At 43.5% G+C, this 11,886-nt stretch overlaps 3 non-coding genes across 3 annotated transcripts; all 3 read left to right on the top strand.

Annotated features, from left to right (window-relative positions):
- Positions 1-1,897: 1,897 nt before the first annotated feature.
- TRNAI-AAU lies at positions 1,898-1,971 on the top strand. Its single transcript has one exon. It is a non-coding gene; the product is annotated as a tRNA-Ile (tRNA).
- Positions 1,972-6,137: 4,166 nt separating this feature from the next.
- TRNAS-AGA lies at positions 6,138-6,219 on the top strand. The gene has a single exon. It is a non-coding gene; the product is annotated as a tRNA-Ser (tRNA).
- A 5,343-nt stretch (positions 6,220-11,562) lies between these two features.
- TRNAT-AGU lies at positions 11,563-11,636 on the top strand. Its single transcript has one exon. It is a non-coding gene; the product is annotated as a tRNA-Thr (tRNA).
- Positions 11,637-11,886: the final 250 nt, after the last annotated feature.

Raw genomic sequence — 11,886 nt, 5'->3', positions numbered from 1 at the left:
CAGACCTGAGGGGGGATATGAAGGTGATAGGGGGGAGGAAAAAAAAGGGAACTCTGTTTTTTAAAAGAATTTTTAATGTAGCGGTGTAACTATTTTCAATGGGATATTTTAATAATATAACCAAGTCAGGGGTATTAAGTCTATTGTATCGATTGAGTGCTTACTGGGTGCAGAGCACTGTACTAAACGCCTGGGAGAGTTCAACAGCACAATAAATAGATACATTCCCTGCAAGCTTACTGAGCTCTTACTGAGTGCTAAGCCTCTATTAAGTATCTGGAAGAGGGGTGATAATAGAATTGGTAATGTTCCCTCCCCACAAGGAGCTTCCAGTCTAGAGGGCCAACAGCAGAGTATTATAAGTTTATGAAAAGAATAGAAACAAGATATGCCACGAGACAGTGTTCGTAGATGGTTATGATTCTAGTGATTTGCAATACCAGGCGAGGGCTTATTTTTGAGATAAGTAGGTATTGAAGATATGTCCGCTGTGGGACCTTGGACATGCCACTTCTTGGTGCCTCATTTATCTCACCTAAAAATGGAAATTAAGAGTTTAGCCCCATGTGAGACATGGACTGTACCCAACCTGATGAGCTTGTATCTACTCCACTGTTTAGTAAAGTGCTTGGCACATGGAAAGTGCATAACAAATGACATTTAAAAAAAATAATAACCCAAAAAGAAACTTTTTTACTCTAATCCTGGGCACCTACCTGTTCCCAAGTCCCTTCCCCAGGCTCACTGCTGTCTCCCATGGCTGCATGGAACTTCTCTTCCAGGCAAGTATTAGAAGTTTACTCACTTAAACTCACTCTAATGCGGTAATAAATAATAATAAATGATATTTTTTGAGGGTTTAAGTGTTGGGGTTGATAGGTTAATTAGGCTGTTGCAAGTGCCTGACCCATGGAGGTCGGGGGGCATTTACCATCTAAGGAGGGAGGACAGGTATGGAATCCCCATTTTACAGATGAGGAAACTGAGGCCCAGAGAGGTGAAGTGATATGCCCAAGGTCACAGAGCAGGTAAGTGGTCATAATAATTGTGGTAGAGAAGCAGCGTGGCTCAGTGGAAAGAGCCCGGGCTTCGGAGTCAGAGGTCATGGGTTCAAATCCCGGCTCTGCCAATTGCCTGCTGTGTGACCTTGGGCAAGTCACTTAACTTCCCTGTGCCTCAGTTGCTTCCTCTGTAAAATGGGGGTTAAGACTGTGAGCTCCCCCGTGGGATAACCTGATCAACTTGTAACCTCCCCAGCGCTTAGAACAGTGCTTTGCACATAGTAAGCACTTAATAAATGCCATTATTATTATATGCCAGGCACTGTGCTAAGCGCTGGGGTGGACAAGTAAATGGGGTTGGCCGCAGTCCCTGTCCCACATGGGGCTCACAGTCTCAATCCCCATTTTACAGATGAGGTAACTGAGGCCCAAAGAAGGGAAGTGACTTGCCAAACGTAGACCCCAAGTCCACCCCACCCTGGGCCCTTTTCCCTGTTGCAGTGAGCGTCTTGGGCTCCACGCCGTTGTCTCCCGGCTGCTGATTGGAGGAAATCCGGCAGGGGGTTCGAACCAGCCCATCAGAGTTGAATTCTGATTGGCGGAAATCCGGCAGCGGGTTCGAACCAGCCAATCAGAGTCGAGTTCTCATCGTCCATCCCACTCCCGTCCTCCCGCCCCGCCTATTTAGGCTGGGAACGTGGGACACGAGCTGTGTCAGACCTGATTAGCTTGCGCGTAGCAGGGTGCTTAATACAGTGCTTGGTGCATAGAAAGCGCTCAATACATACCATACCAAAAACAATATCAACAAAAGTCCCTACATTACAGCAATATTAATAAAAAGAAAACGCATTGCACGCCTATAAGAAGGATCCGAATAAAATAAGGCTGCAACGGGCTGGTTAGCTCAGTTGGTTAGAGCGTGGTGCTAATAACGCCAAGGTCGCGGGTTCGATCCCCGTACGGGCCATGAAGTGCTTTTTTAATAACATTAAATTTTAGTAAAAATAATGACGACATTTATTAAGGGCTTACTATGTGCAAAGCACTGTTCTAAGCGCTTTTAGACTGTGAGCCCACTGTTGGGTAGGGACTGTCTCTATATGTTGCCAATTTGTACTTCCCAAGCGCTTAGTACAGTGCTCTGCACACAGTAAGCGCTCAATAAATACGATTGTTGATGATGATGATGATGGGGAGGTTAGAAGGTGATCAGGTTGTCCCACATGGGGCTCACAGTCTTAACTTGTGCATATCTATTCTATTTGTTTTATTTTGTTAGTATGTTTGGTTTTGTTCTCTGTCTCCCCCTTTTAGACTGTGAGCCCACTGTTGGGTAGGGACTGTCTCTATAATGTTGCCATCTTGTACTTCCCAAGCGCTTAGTACAGTGCTCTGCACACAGTAAGCGCTCAATAAATACGATTGATTGATTGATTAATCCCCATTTTACAGACGAGGTCACTGAGGCCCAGAGAAGTGAAGTGACTTGCCCAAAGTCACCCAGCTGACAATTGGCGGAGTCTGAATTTGAACCCATGACCTCTGACTCCAAAGCCCGGGCTCTTTCCATGGAGCCACGCTGCTATTGATCAAAACCTTTCCTGTTAACCACACTTTCTAGAAATAAGCGGTTATCGCCCGCTTTCATCCATTAAAGCTCATACACCTCATCTCTATGTGCTCTGGAAAAAAAAATCTCCCTAATATTTGAGGGCTTCCTCTGGGCCTGCGGAATAATAATATAGTATATTGTATATATTTGTACAGATTTATTACGCTATTGTACAAGTAAAATAGCATAATAAATACTTGTACATAAGTACATACTTGTACAATAATCAATCAATCGTATTTATTGAGCGCTTACTGTGTGCAGAGCACTGTACTAAGCGCTTGGGAAGCACAAGTTGGCAACATATAGAGACGGTCCCTACCCAACAGTGGGCTCACAGTCTTAAAGGGGGAGACGGAGAACAAAAACAAACATACTCACAAAATAAAATAAATAGAATAGATATGTACAAGTAAAGTAAATAAATAGAGTAATAAATATGTACAAACATATATTCATATATACAATAAGTACTTGTACTTTACTTGTACATATTTACTATTTTATTTACTTTGTTAATGATGTGCATATAGCTTTGACACCTGTCTACATGTTTTATTTTGTTGTCTGTCTCCCCCTTCTAGACTGTGAGCCTGTAGGGACCGTCTCCATACGTTGCCGACTTGTACTTCCCAAGCGCTCAGTACAGTGTTCTGCACACAGCAAGCGCTCAATAAATACGATTGAATGAATGAGTGAATAATAATAATGGTATTTGTTAAGCGCTTACTATGTGCTAAACACTGTCCTAAGCGCTGGGGAGATGGGAGGGAGACGCGCTTAAGCGCTTAGTACGGTGCTCTGCACACAGTAAGCGCTCAATAAATACGATTGAATGAATGAATGAAAAGAGGGGTCTTTCCCAGCAGATCCCCATAGTGCAGTGCATCAAATCCCGGCTCCGCCACTTGTCTGCTGTGTGACTTTGGGCAAGTCACTTAACTTCTCTGGGCCTCAGTTACCCCATCTGGAAAATGGAGATTAAGACTGTGAGCCCCCCGGGGGACAACCTGATCACCCGGTAACCTCCCCAGCGCTTAGAACAGTGCTTTGCACATAGTAAGCGCTTAACAAATGCCAACAATATTATTATTATTAATAATAATAAATGCCACCATAATCATTATTAGACTGAGCACTTCGGAGAGGAAAAGAGAACAGCGTTGGTTAACGCGTTCCCTGCCCACATTGGGCTACATTCATTCATTCAATCATTCATTCAATCGTATTTATTCAGCGCTTACTATGTGCAAAGCACTGTGCTAAACGCTTGGGAGAGAGTAATAGAACAATAGACAGTCTGGAGGGGGAGAGAGACAGGAATAGAAATAAATACATGACGGATAAGGACATAAGTGAGATGGGGCTGAGGGAAAGCCCCTTCTCCCCCTCCCCATCCCCCCGCCTTACCTCCTTCCCCTCCCCACAGCACCTGTATCTATGTATATATCATCAATCGTATTTATTGAGCGCTTACTATGTGCAGAGCACTGTACTAAGCGCTTGGGAAGTACAAATTGGCAACATATAGAGACAGTCCCTACCCAACAGTGGGCTCACAGTCTAAAAGGGGGAGACAGAGAACAAAACCAAACATACTAACAAAATAAAATAAATAGATATGTACAAGTAAAATAAATAAATAGAGTAATAAATATGTACAAACATATATACATATATACAGGTGCTGTGGGGAAGGGAAGGAGGTAAGATGGGGGGGGATGGAGAGGGGGACGAGGGGGAGAGGAAGGAAGGGGCTCAGTCTGGAAAGGCCTAAATGTTTAATATGTTTATATGTTTAATAATAATAATAATGATGGTATTTGTTAAGCGCTTACTATGTGCAAAGCACTGTTCTAAGCACTGGGGGGATACAAGGTGATCAGGTTGTCCCACGTGGGGCTCACAGTCTTATTCCCCATTTTACAGATGAGGGAACTGAGGCCCAGAGAAGTACAGTGATTTGCCCAAAGTCACACAGCTGACAATTTGCGGAGTGGGGATTTGAACCCACGACCTCCGACTCCAAAGCTCGTGCTCTTTCCACTGAGCCACGTACATATTTATTACTCTATTTATTTTACTTGTACATATTTATTCTATTTATTTTGTTAATATGTTTTGTTTTGTGGCCTGTCTCCCCCTTCTAGACCGTGAGCCCGCGCATAGGGACCGCCTCTATATGTGGCCAACTTGTACTTCCCAAGCGCTTAGTACAGTGCTCTGCACACAGTAAGCGCTCAATAAATACGATTGAATGAATGAATGAATGAATGAATAAAGGGAGGAAATCTAAATTCAAGGGGGTGTGGGGCGGGGAAGGGGGGAGGGGGCAATACAACCCAATTAGCAGCATAACTCCCTGCACATAACGAGTTTACAAGTCTAGAGAACAGTGTGCTAAGCGCTTGGGAGAGTCCACTAGAACAATATCATCATCAATCGTATTTATTGAGCCCTTACTATGTGCAGAGCACTGTACTAAGCGCTTGGGAAGTACAAATTGGCAACATATAGAGACAGTCCCTACCCAACAGTGGGCTCACAGTCTAAAAGGGGGAGACAGAGAACAAAACCAAACATACTAACGAAATAAAACAATAACAAATAACAAAAACAAATAACAATATGACAGCTACATTCCCTGAAAAGCCTTGGGTTCTAATCCCGACTCTGCCACGTATCAGCTGTGTGACTTTGGGCCGCTCACTTCACTTCTCTGTGATTAAGACCGAGCCCCCCTTGAGACAACCAAATTCCCTTGTATCTTTAACTTCTCTGTGCCTCAGTTACCTCATCTGTAAAATGGGGATTAAGACCGTGAGCCCCGCGTGGGACAACCTGATCACCTTGTAACCTCCCCAGCGCTTAGAACAGTGCTTGGCACATAATAAGCGCTAACAAATACCGTATTTATTATTATTAAGGCCGGTTTCTTCGTGGTTTCTCCTCCCGGCTGTGCCACTTTGTCTGCTGTGTGACCTGGGGCAGAGCACGTCACTTCTCTGGGCCTCGGTTACCTCATCTGTAAAATCAATCAATCAATCGTATTTATTGCGCGCTTACTATGTGCAGAGCACTGTACTAAGCGCTTGGGAAGTACAAATTGGCAACACATAGAGATAGTCCCTACCCAACATCTGTAAAATGGGGATTGAGACTGTGAGCCCCATGTGGGACAGGGACTGCGGCCAACCTGATTAGCTTGAATCTACCCCAGCGCTTAGTACAGTGCCTGGCACGTAGTAAGCACTTAACAAAAACCATTATTATTATTATTATATTATATTATATTTTATATATTTTATATTATATTATATCTTTTAGACTGTGAGCCCACTGCTGGGTAGGGACTGTCTCTATATGTTGCCAACTTGTACTTCCCAAGCGCTTAGTACAGTGCTCTGCACACAGTAAGCGCTCAATAAATACGATTGATGATGATGATTATATAAAAGAAAGAAGACAAACCTACCTCTCATATCTCAGAGATATCATAGGGAAAGCAAGTTTTTATAGACGTAGTCGTGGCCGAGTGGTTAAGGCGATGGACTAGAAATCCATTGGGGTCTCCCCGCGCAGGTTCGAATCCTGCCGACTACGAAGGATTTTTTTAAAAAATTAAAATAATTTACTTTAAAGTATATTTCCTTTTTTTAATTCCGACTGCCATGGAGTCTCCCATCATAGCGCAGAACAAAACAGTCCTAATGAACTGGGTGTAAACTGTAAAATATTACAGTGCTTCCTCATTCTGGAATAGGGGTGGTGGAAGGAGTGGACAGGTGATTAATTCGTTTAATTGTATTTATTGAGTGCTTGCTGTGCGCAAAGCACTGTACTGAACGCTTGGGAGAGTACGCTATAACAGTTGATCAGATCCGCTCTTGACCCAGCATCGGTTAGCCAGTATCAGTCAGTCAGTCAATCGTATTTATTGAGCAATTACAGGTGATTAATTCATTTAATTGTATTTATTGAGTGCTTGCTGTGCGCAAAGCACTGTACTGAACGCTTGGGAGAGTACGCTATAACAGTTGATCAGAACCGCTCTTGACCCAGCATCGGTTAGCCAGTATCAGTCAGTCAGTCAATCGTATTTATTGAGCAATTGCAGGTGATTAATTCATTTAATTGTATTTATTGAGTGCTTGCTGTGCGCAAAGCACTGTACTGAACGCTTGGGAGAGTACGCTATAACAGTTGATCAGAACTTCTTTTGACCCAGCGTCGGTTAGCCAGTATGAGTCAGTCAGTCAATCGTATTTATTGAGCAATTACAGGTGATTAATTCATTTAATTGTATTTATTGACTGCTTGCTATGCGCAAAGCACTGTACTGAACGCTTGGGAGAATACACTATAACAGTTGATCAGAACTGCTTTTGACCCAGCATCGGTTAGCCAGTATCAGTCAGTCAGTCAATCGTATTTATTGAGCAATTACAGGTGATTAATTCATTTCATTGCATTTATTGAGTGCTTGCTGTGCGCAAAGCACTGTACTGAACGCTTGGGAGAATACGCTATAACAGTTGATCAGAACTGCTTTTGACCCAGCATCGGTTAGCCAGTATCAGTCAGTCAGTCAATCGTATTTATTGAGCAATTGCAGGTGATTAATTCATTTAATTGTATTTATTGAGTGCTTGCTGTGCACCAAAGCACTGTACTGAACGCTTGGGAGAATACGCTATAACAGTTGATCAGAACTGCTTTTGACCCAGCGTCGGTTAGCCAGTATCAGTCAGTCAGTCAATCGTATTTATTGAGCAATTACAGGTGATTAATTCATTTAATTGTATTTATTGAGTGCTTGCTGTGCGCAAAGCACTGTACTGAACGCTTGGGAGAGTACGCTATAACAGTTGATCAGAACCGTTCTTGACCCAGCATCGGTTAGCCAGTATCAGTCAGTGAATCGTATTTATTGAGCAATTACAGGTGATTAATTCATTTAATTGTATTTATTGAGTGCTTGCTATGCGCCAAAGCACTGTACTGAACGCTTGGGAGAGTACGCAATAACAGTTGATCAGAACCGTTCTTGACCCAGCATCGGTTAGCCAGTATCAGTCAGTGAATCGTATTTATTGAGCAATTACAGGTGATTAATTCATTTAATTGTATTTATTGAGTGCTTGCTGTGCGCAAAGCACTGTACTGAACGCTTGGGAGAATACGCTGTAACAGTTGATCAGAACCGCTCTTGACCCAGCATCGGTTAGCCGGTATCAGTCAGTCAGTCAATCGTATTTATTGAGCAATTACAGGTGATTAATTCATTTAATTGTATTTATTGAGTGCTTGCTGTGCGCAAAGCACTGTACTGAACGCTTGGGAGAGTACGCTATAACAGTTGATCAGAACCGCTCTTGACCCAGCATCGGTTAGCCAGTATCAGTCAGTCAGTCAATCGTATTTATTGAGCGCTTACTGTATTTATGTATATATGTTTGTACATATTTATTACTCTATTTATTTAGTTATTTATTTTACTTGTATATGTCTATTCTATTTATTTTATTTTGTTAGTTTGCTTGGTTTTGTTCTCTGTCTCCCCCTTTAAGACTGTGAGCCCACTGTTGGGTAGGGACTGTCTCTATATGTTGCCAACTTGGACTTCCCAAGCGCTTAGTACAGTGCTCTGCACACAGTAAGCACTCAATAAATACGATTGATTGATTGATTGATTAGTACAGTACTCCGCACACAGTAAAAGCTCAATATATACGATTGATTGATTCTCTGGGCCTCAGTTACCTCATAATAATGATAATAATGATGGCATTTATTAAGCGCTTACTACGTGTAAAGCACTGTTCTAAGCGCTGGGGAGGTTACAAGGTGAGCAGGTTGTCCCACGGGGGCCTCACAGTCTTAATTAATCCCCATTTTACAGATGGGCCTCAGTTACCTCATCAGTCACCTCATCAGTTACCTCATCTGTAAAATGGGTTTTACAGATTTTTACAAAACTTTTACAGTTTTACAGTTTTACCAAATTTTAGAGATGGGCCTCAGTTACCTCATCAGTTACCTCATCTGTAAAATGGGTTTTACAGATTTTTACAAAATTTTTACAGTTTTACAGTTTCACAAAATTTTAGAGATGGGCTTCAGTTACCTCATCAGTTACCTCATCAGTTACCTCACCTGTAAAATGCAGAGCACTGTACGGAGCGCTTGGGCGAGGACAATATGACAATAAACAGACATATTCCCTGCCATCGCTAGACTGCAAACTCTTCGAGGGCAGGTAAAGGTTTCCTTTACTTCTACTTTATGCTCCCAAGCCCTTAGGACGGTATCCTACACACTACTGAGTGACCTTGGGGAAGTCACTTCACTTCTCTGGGCCTCAGTTCCTTCATCTGTAAAATGGGGGTTAAGAGTGTGAGGCCCAAGTGGGGCAGGGACTGTGTCCAACCTGGTTAACTTGTATCAACCCCAACGTTTAGGATATTGCGTGGCACGTAGGAAGCGCTTAATAAGTACCTTTATTATTATTACTGGGCATTCAATAAAGACTGATGAAGTGGAGACGTGATTATGACGACAGAGAACTCTGGGCAGTCACGGAGATGTGGGGACCGGGAATTGATCAATCAATCAATCATATTTATTGAGCGCTTACTGTGTGCAGAGCACTGTACTAAGCGCTTGGGAAGTACAAGTTGGCAATTGATGCTAAAAGAATTAATTAGAGTGCTTTGCCCAGAAGGGTTACTTACACTCTGGCCTGTTCCAGATGCGTCCTGCTGAGGCATGGAGTATGGAGGGGGAGGAGCTGGGTTCGAATTCTACTCCGCCACGCGACTGTTACGTCATCTTGGGTAAGTCACTTCACTTCTCTGTGCCTCAGTTACCTCGTCTGTAAAATGGGGTTTGAGACTGTGAGCCCCATGTGGGACATGGACTGTGTCCAACCTGATTAATTAATGCATCTGTAATTTATTTATTTCTATTAACGTCTGTCTCCCCCTCTAGACCATAAGCTCCTTGTGGGTAGGGCTATGTTGTTGTATTGTACTCTCCCAAGCTCTTAGCACAGTGCTCGCCACACAGTAAGCGCTCAGTAAATAAGATTGACTGACTAATTACTTTGTATCTACCTCAGCGCATAGAACAGTGCCTGGCACATAGTAAAGGCTTAAACAAGTACCATGAAAAAAAAATCAAAATACTCAGATAATCCAAATTTGTAATAATTTAAAACCGACCCACCAGTCCGCTCCACTAGTCAATCGGTTAGTCAGTCAATGGTATTTATTGAGCGTTTACTGTGCTCAAAGCACTGTATTATATGTTGCTAACTTGTACTTCTCAAGAGCTTAGTACAGTGCTCTGCACACAGTAAGCACTCAATAAATATGATTGCTGATGTATTAAGCGCTTGAGAGAGTACAATCCAACAATAACCAGACACATTCCCTGCCCACAGTGAACTGGAGCGATAGGCGATGAGTCAATTAATCAATCAATCAATCGTATTTATTGAGCGCTTACTGTGTGCAGAGCACTGTACTAAGCGCTTGGGCAGTACAAGTTGGCAACATATAGAGACAGTCCCTACCCAACAGTGGGCTCACAGTCTAAAAGGGGGAGACAGAGAACAAAACCAAACATACTAACAAAATAAAATCAATAGAACAGATATGTACAAGAAAAATAAATAAATCCTGAGACACTTTAATAGAGAGGCAGGGCCCAAGGCCTGGGAAGTCAGAAGGACCCGAGTTCTAATCCTGTCTCCTCCATGTACCTGCCGCGTGACCTTGGGCAAGTCTTTTCCCTTCTACAGGCCTCAGCTCCCTCATCATCATCAATCGTATTTATTGAGCGCTTACTGTGTGCAGAGCACTGTACTAAGCGCTTGGGAAGTCCAAGTTGGCAACATATAGAGACAGTCCCTACCCAATAGTGGGCTCACAGTCTAAAAGCTCCCTCATCTGTAAAATGGGGATGAGCCCAATGGGGGAGTGGGGCTGTGTCCAACCTGATTATCTCGTATCTTCCCCAGCGCTTAGAACAGTACTTGGCGCAGAGTAAGCGCTTAGCAAGTACTATAATTATTACTGGGGGAAACTCTGGCTATAAGAGGCAACGTTCATAATTTTAACAGAGAAGTGGAAAGAGCACGGGCTTTGGAGTCAGAGGTCATGGGTTCAAATTCCGACTCCGCCCCTTGTCAGCTGTGTGACTTCAGGCAAGTCACTTAACTTCTCTGTGCCTCAGTTACCTCACTGTACCTCGTTCTCGCCTGTCCCGCCGTCGACCCCCGGCCCACGTCATCCCCCGGGCCTGGAATGCCCTCCCTCTGCCCCTCCGCCAAGCTACCTCTCTTCCTCCCTTCAAGGCCCTGCTGAGAGCTCACCTCCTCCAGGAGGCCTTCCCAGACTGAGCCCCTTCCTTCCTCTCCCCCTCGTCCCCCTCTCCATCCCCCCATCTTACCTCCTTCCCTTCCCCACAGCACCTGTATATATGTATATATGGTTGTACATATTTATTACTCTATTTATTTATTTATTTATTTATTTTACTTGTACATTTCTATCCTATTTATTTTATTCTGTTGGTATGTTTGGTTCTGTTCTCTGTCTCCCCCTTTTAGACTGTGAGCCCACTGTTGGGTAGGGACTGTCTCTATGTGTTGCCAATTTGTACTTCCCAAGCGCTTAGTACAGTGCTCTGCACATAGTAAGCGCTCAATAAATACGATTGATTGATTGATTGATTAAAATGGGGTTGACTGTGAGCCCCCCGTGGGACAACCTGATCACCTTGTAACCTCCCCCGCGCTTAGAACGGTGCTTTGCACATAGTAAGCTCTTAATAAATGCCATCATTATTATTATTCTTATTATTAAAAACCAAAAAAAAAAAATCAAATAGCCTGTTCTTTTGATTTTGTAGTAGAGGCCAGGCGGCCAGAGTGGCAGCAGCGGCGCCGTGGCTTAGTTGGTTAAAGCGCCTGTCTAGTAAACAGGAGATCCTGGGTTCGAATCCCAGCGGTGCCTGCGGCTGGGCCTTCCCGGAAAAAGTCCATTTTTGCCCTTTTCCTCGCCCCTTGATAGGAAATGGGGAGCGTTTGAATGACCCCCAACTCCTAAATCACTTTTTATTTTTAAACTGGGTCCTGGTGGAGCCTCGCAAATCCCGCCTCTGCAAATTTGGAGGAGGGAATTAGGGCGCGAACCGTCTACACGGCAAAGAGCCGGGAATGGAATTGTTTTGAAGCCCCCTTTTAGACTGTGAGCCCACTGTTGG

Source organism: Tachyglossus aculeatus, chromosome Y4, assembly GCF_015852505.1.
Source record: "Tachyglossus aculeatus isolate mTacAcu1 chromosome Y4, mTacAcu1.pri, whole genome shotgun sequence".
Taxonomy (NCBI): domain Eukaryota; kingdom Metazoa; phylum Chordata; class Mammalia; order Monotremata; family Tachyglossidae; genus Tachyglossus; species Tachyglossus aculeatus.
The sequence above is the reverse complement of the archived record's forward strand: the minus strand, read 5'-3'. Positions and strand labels throughout refer to the sequence as shown.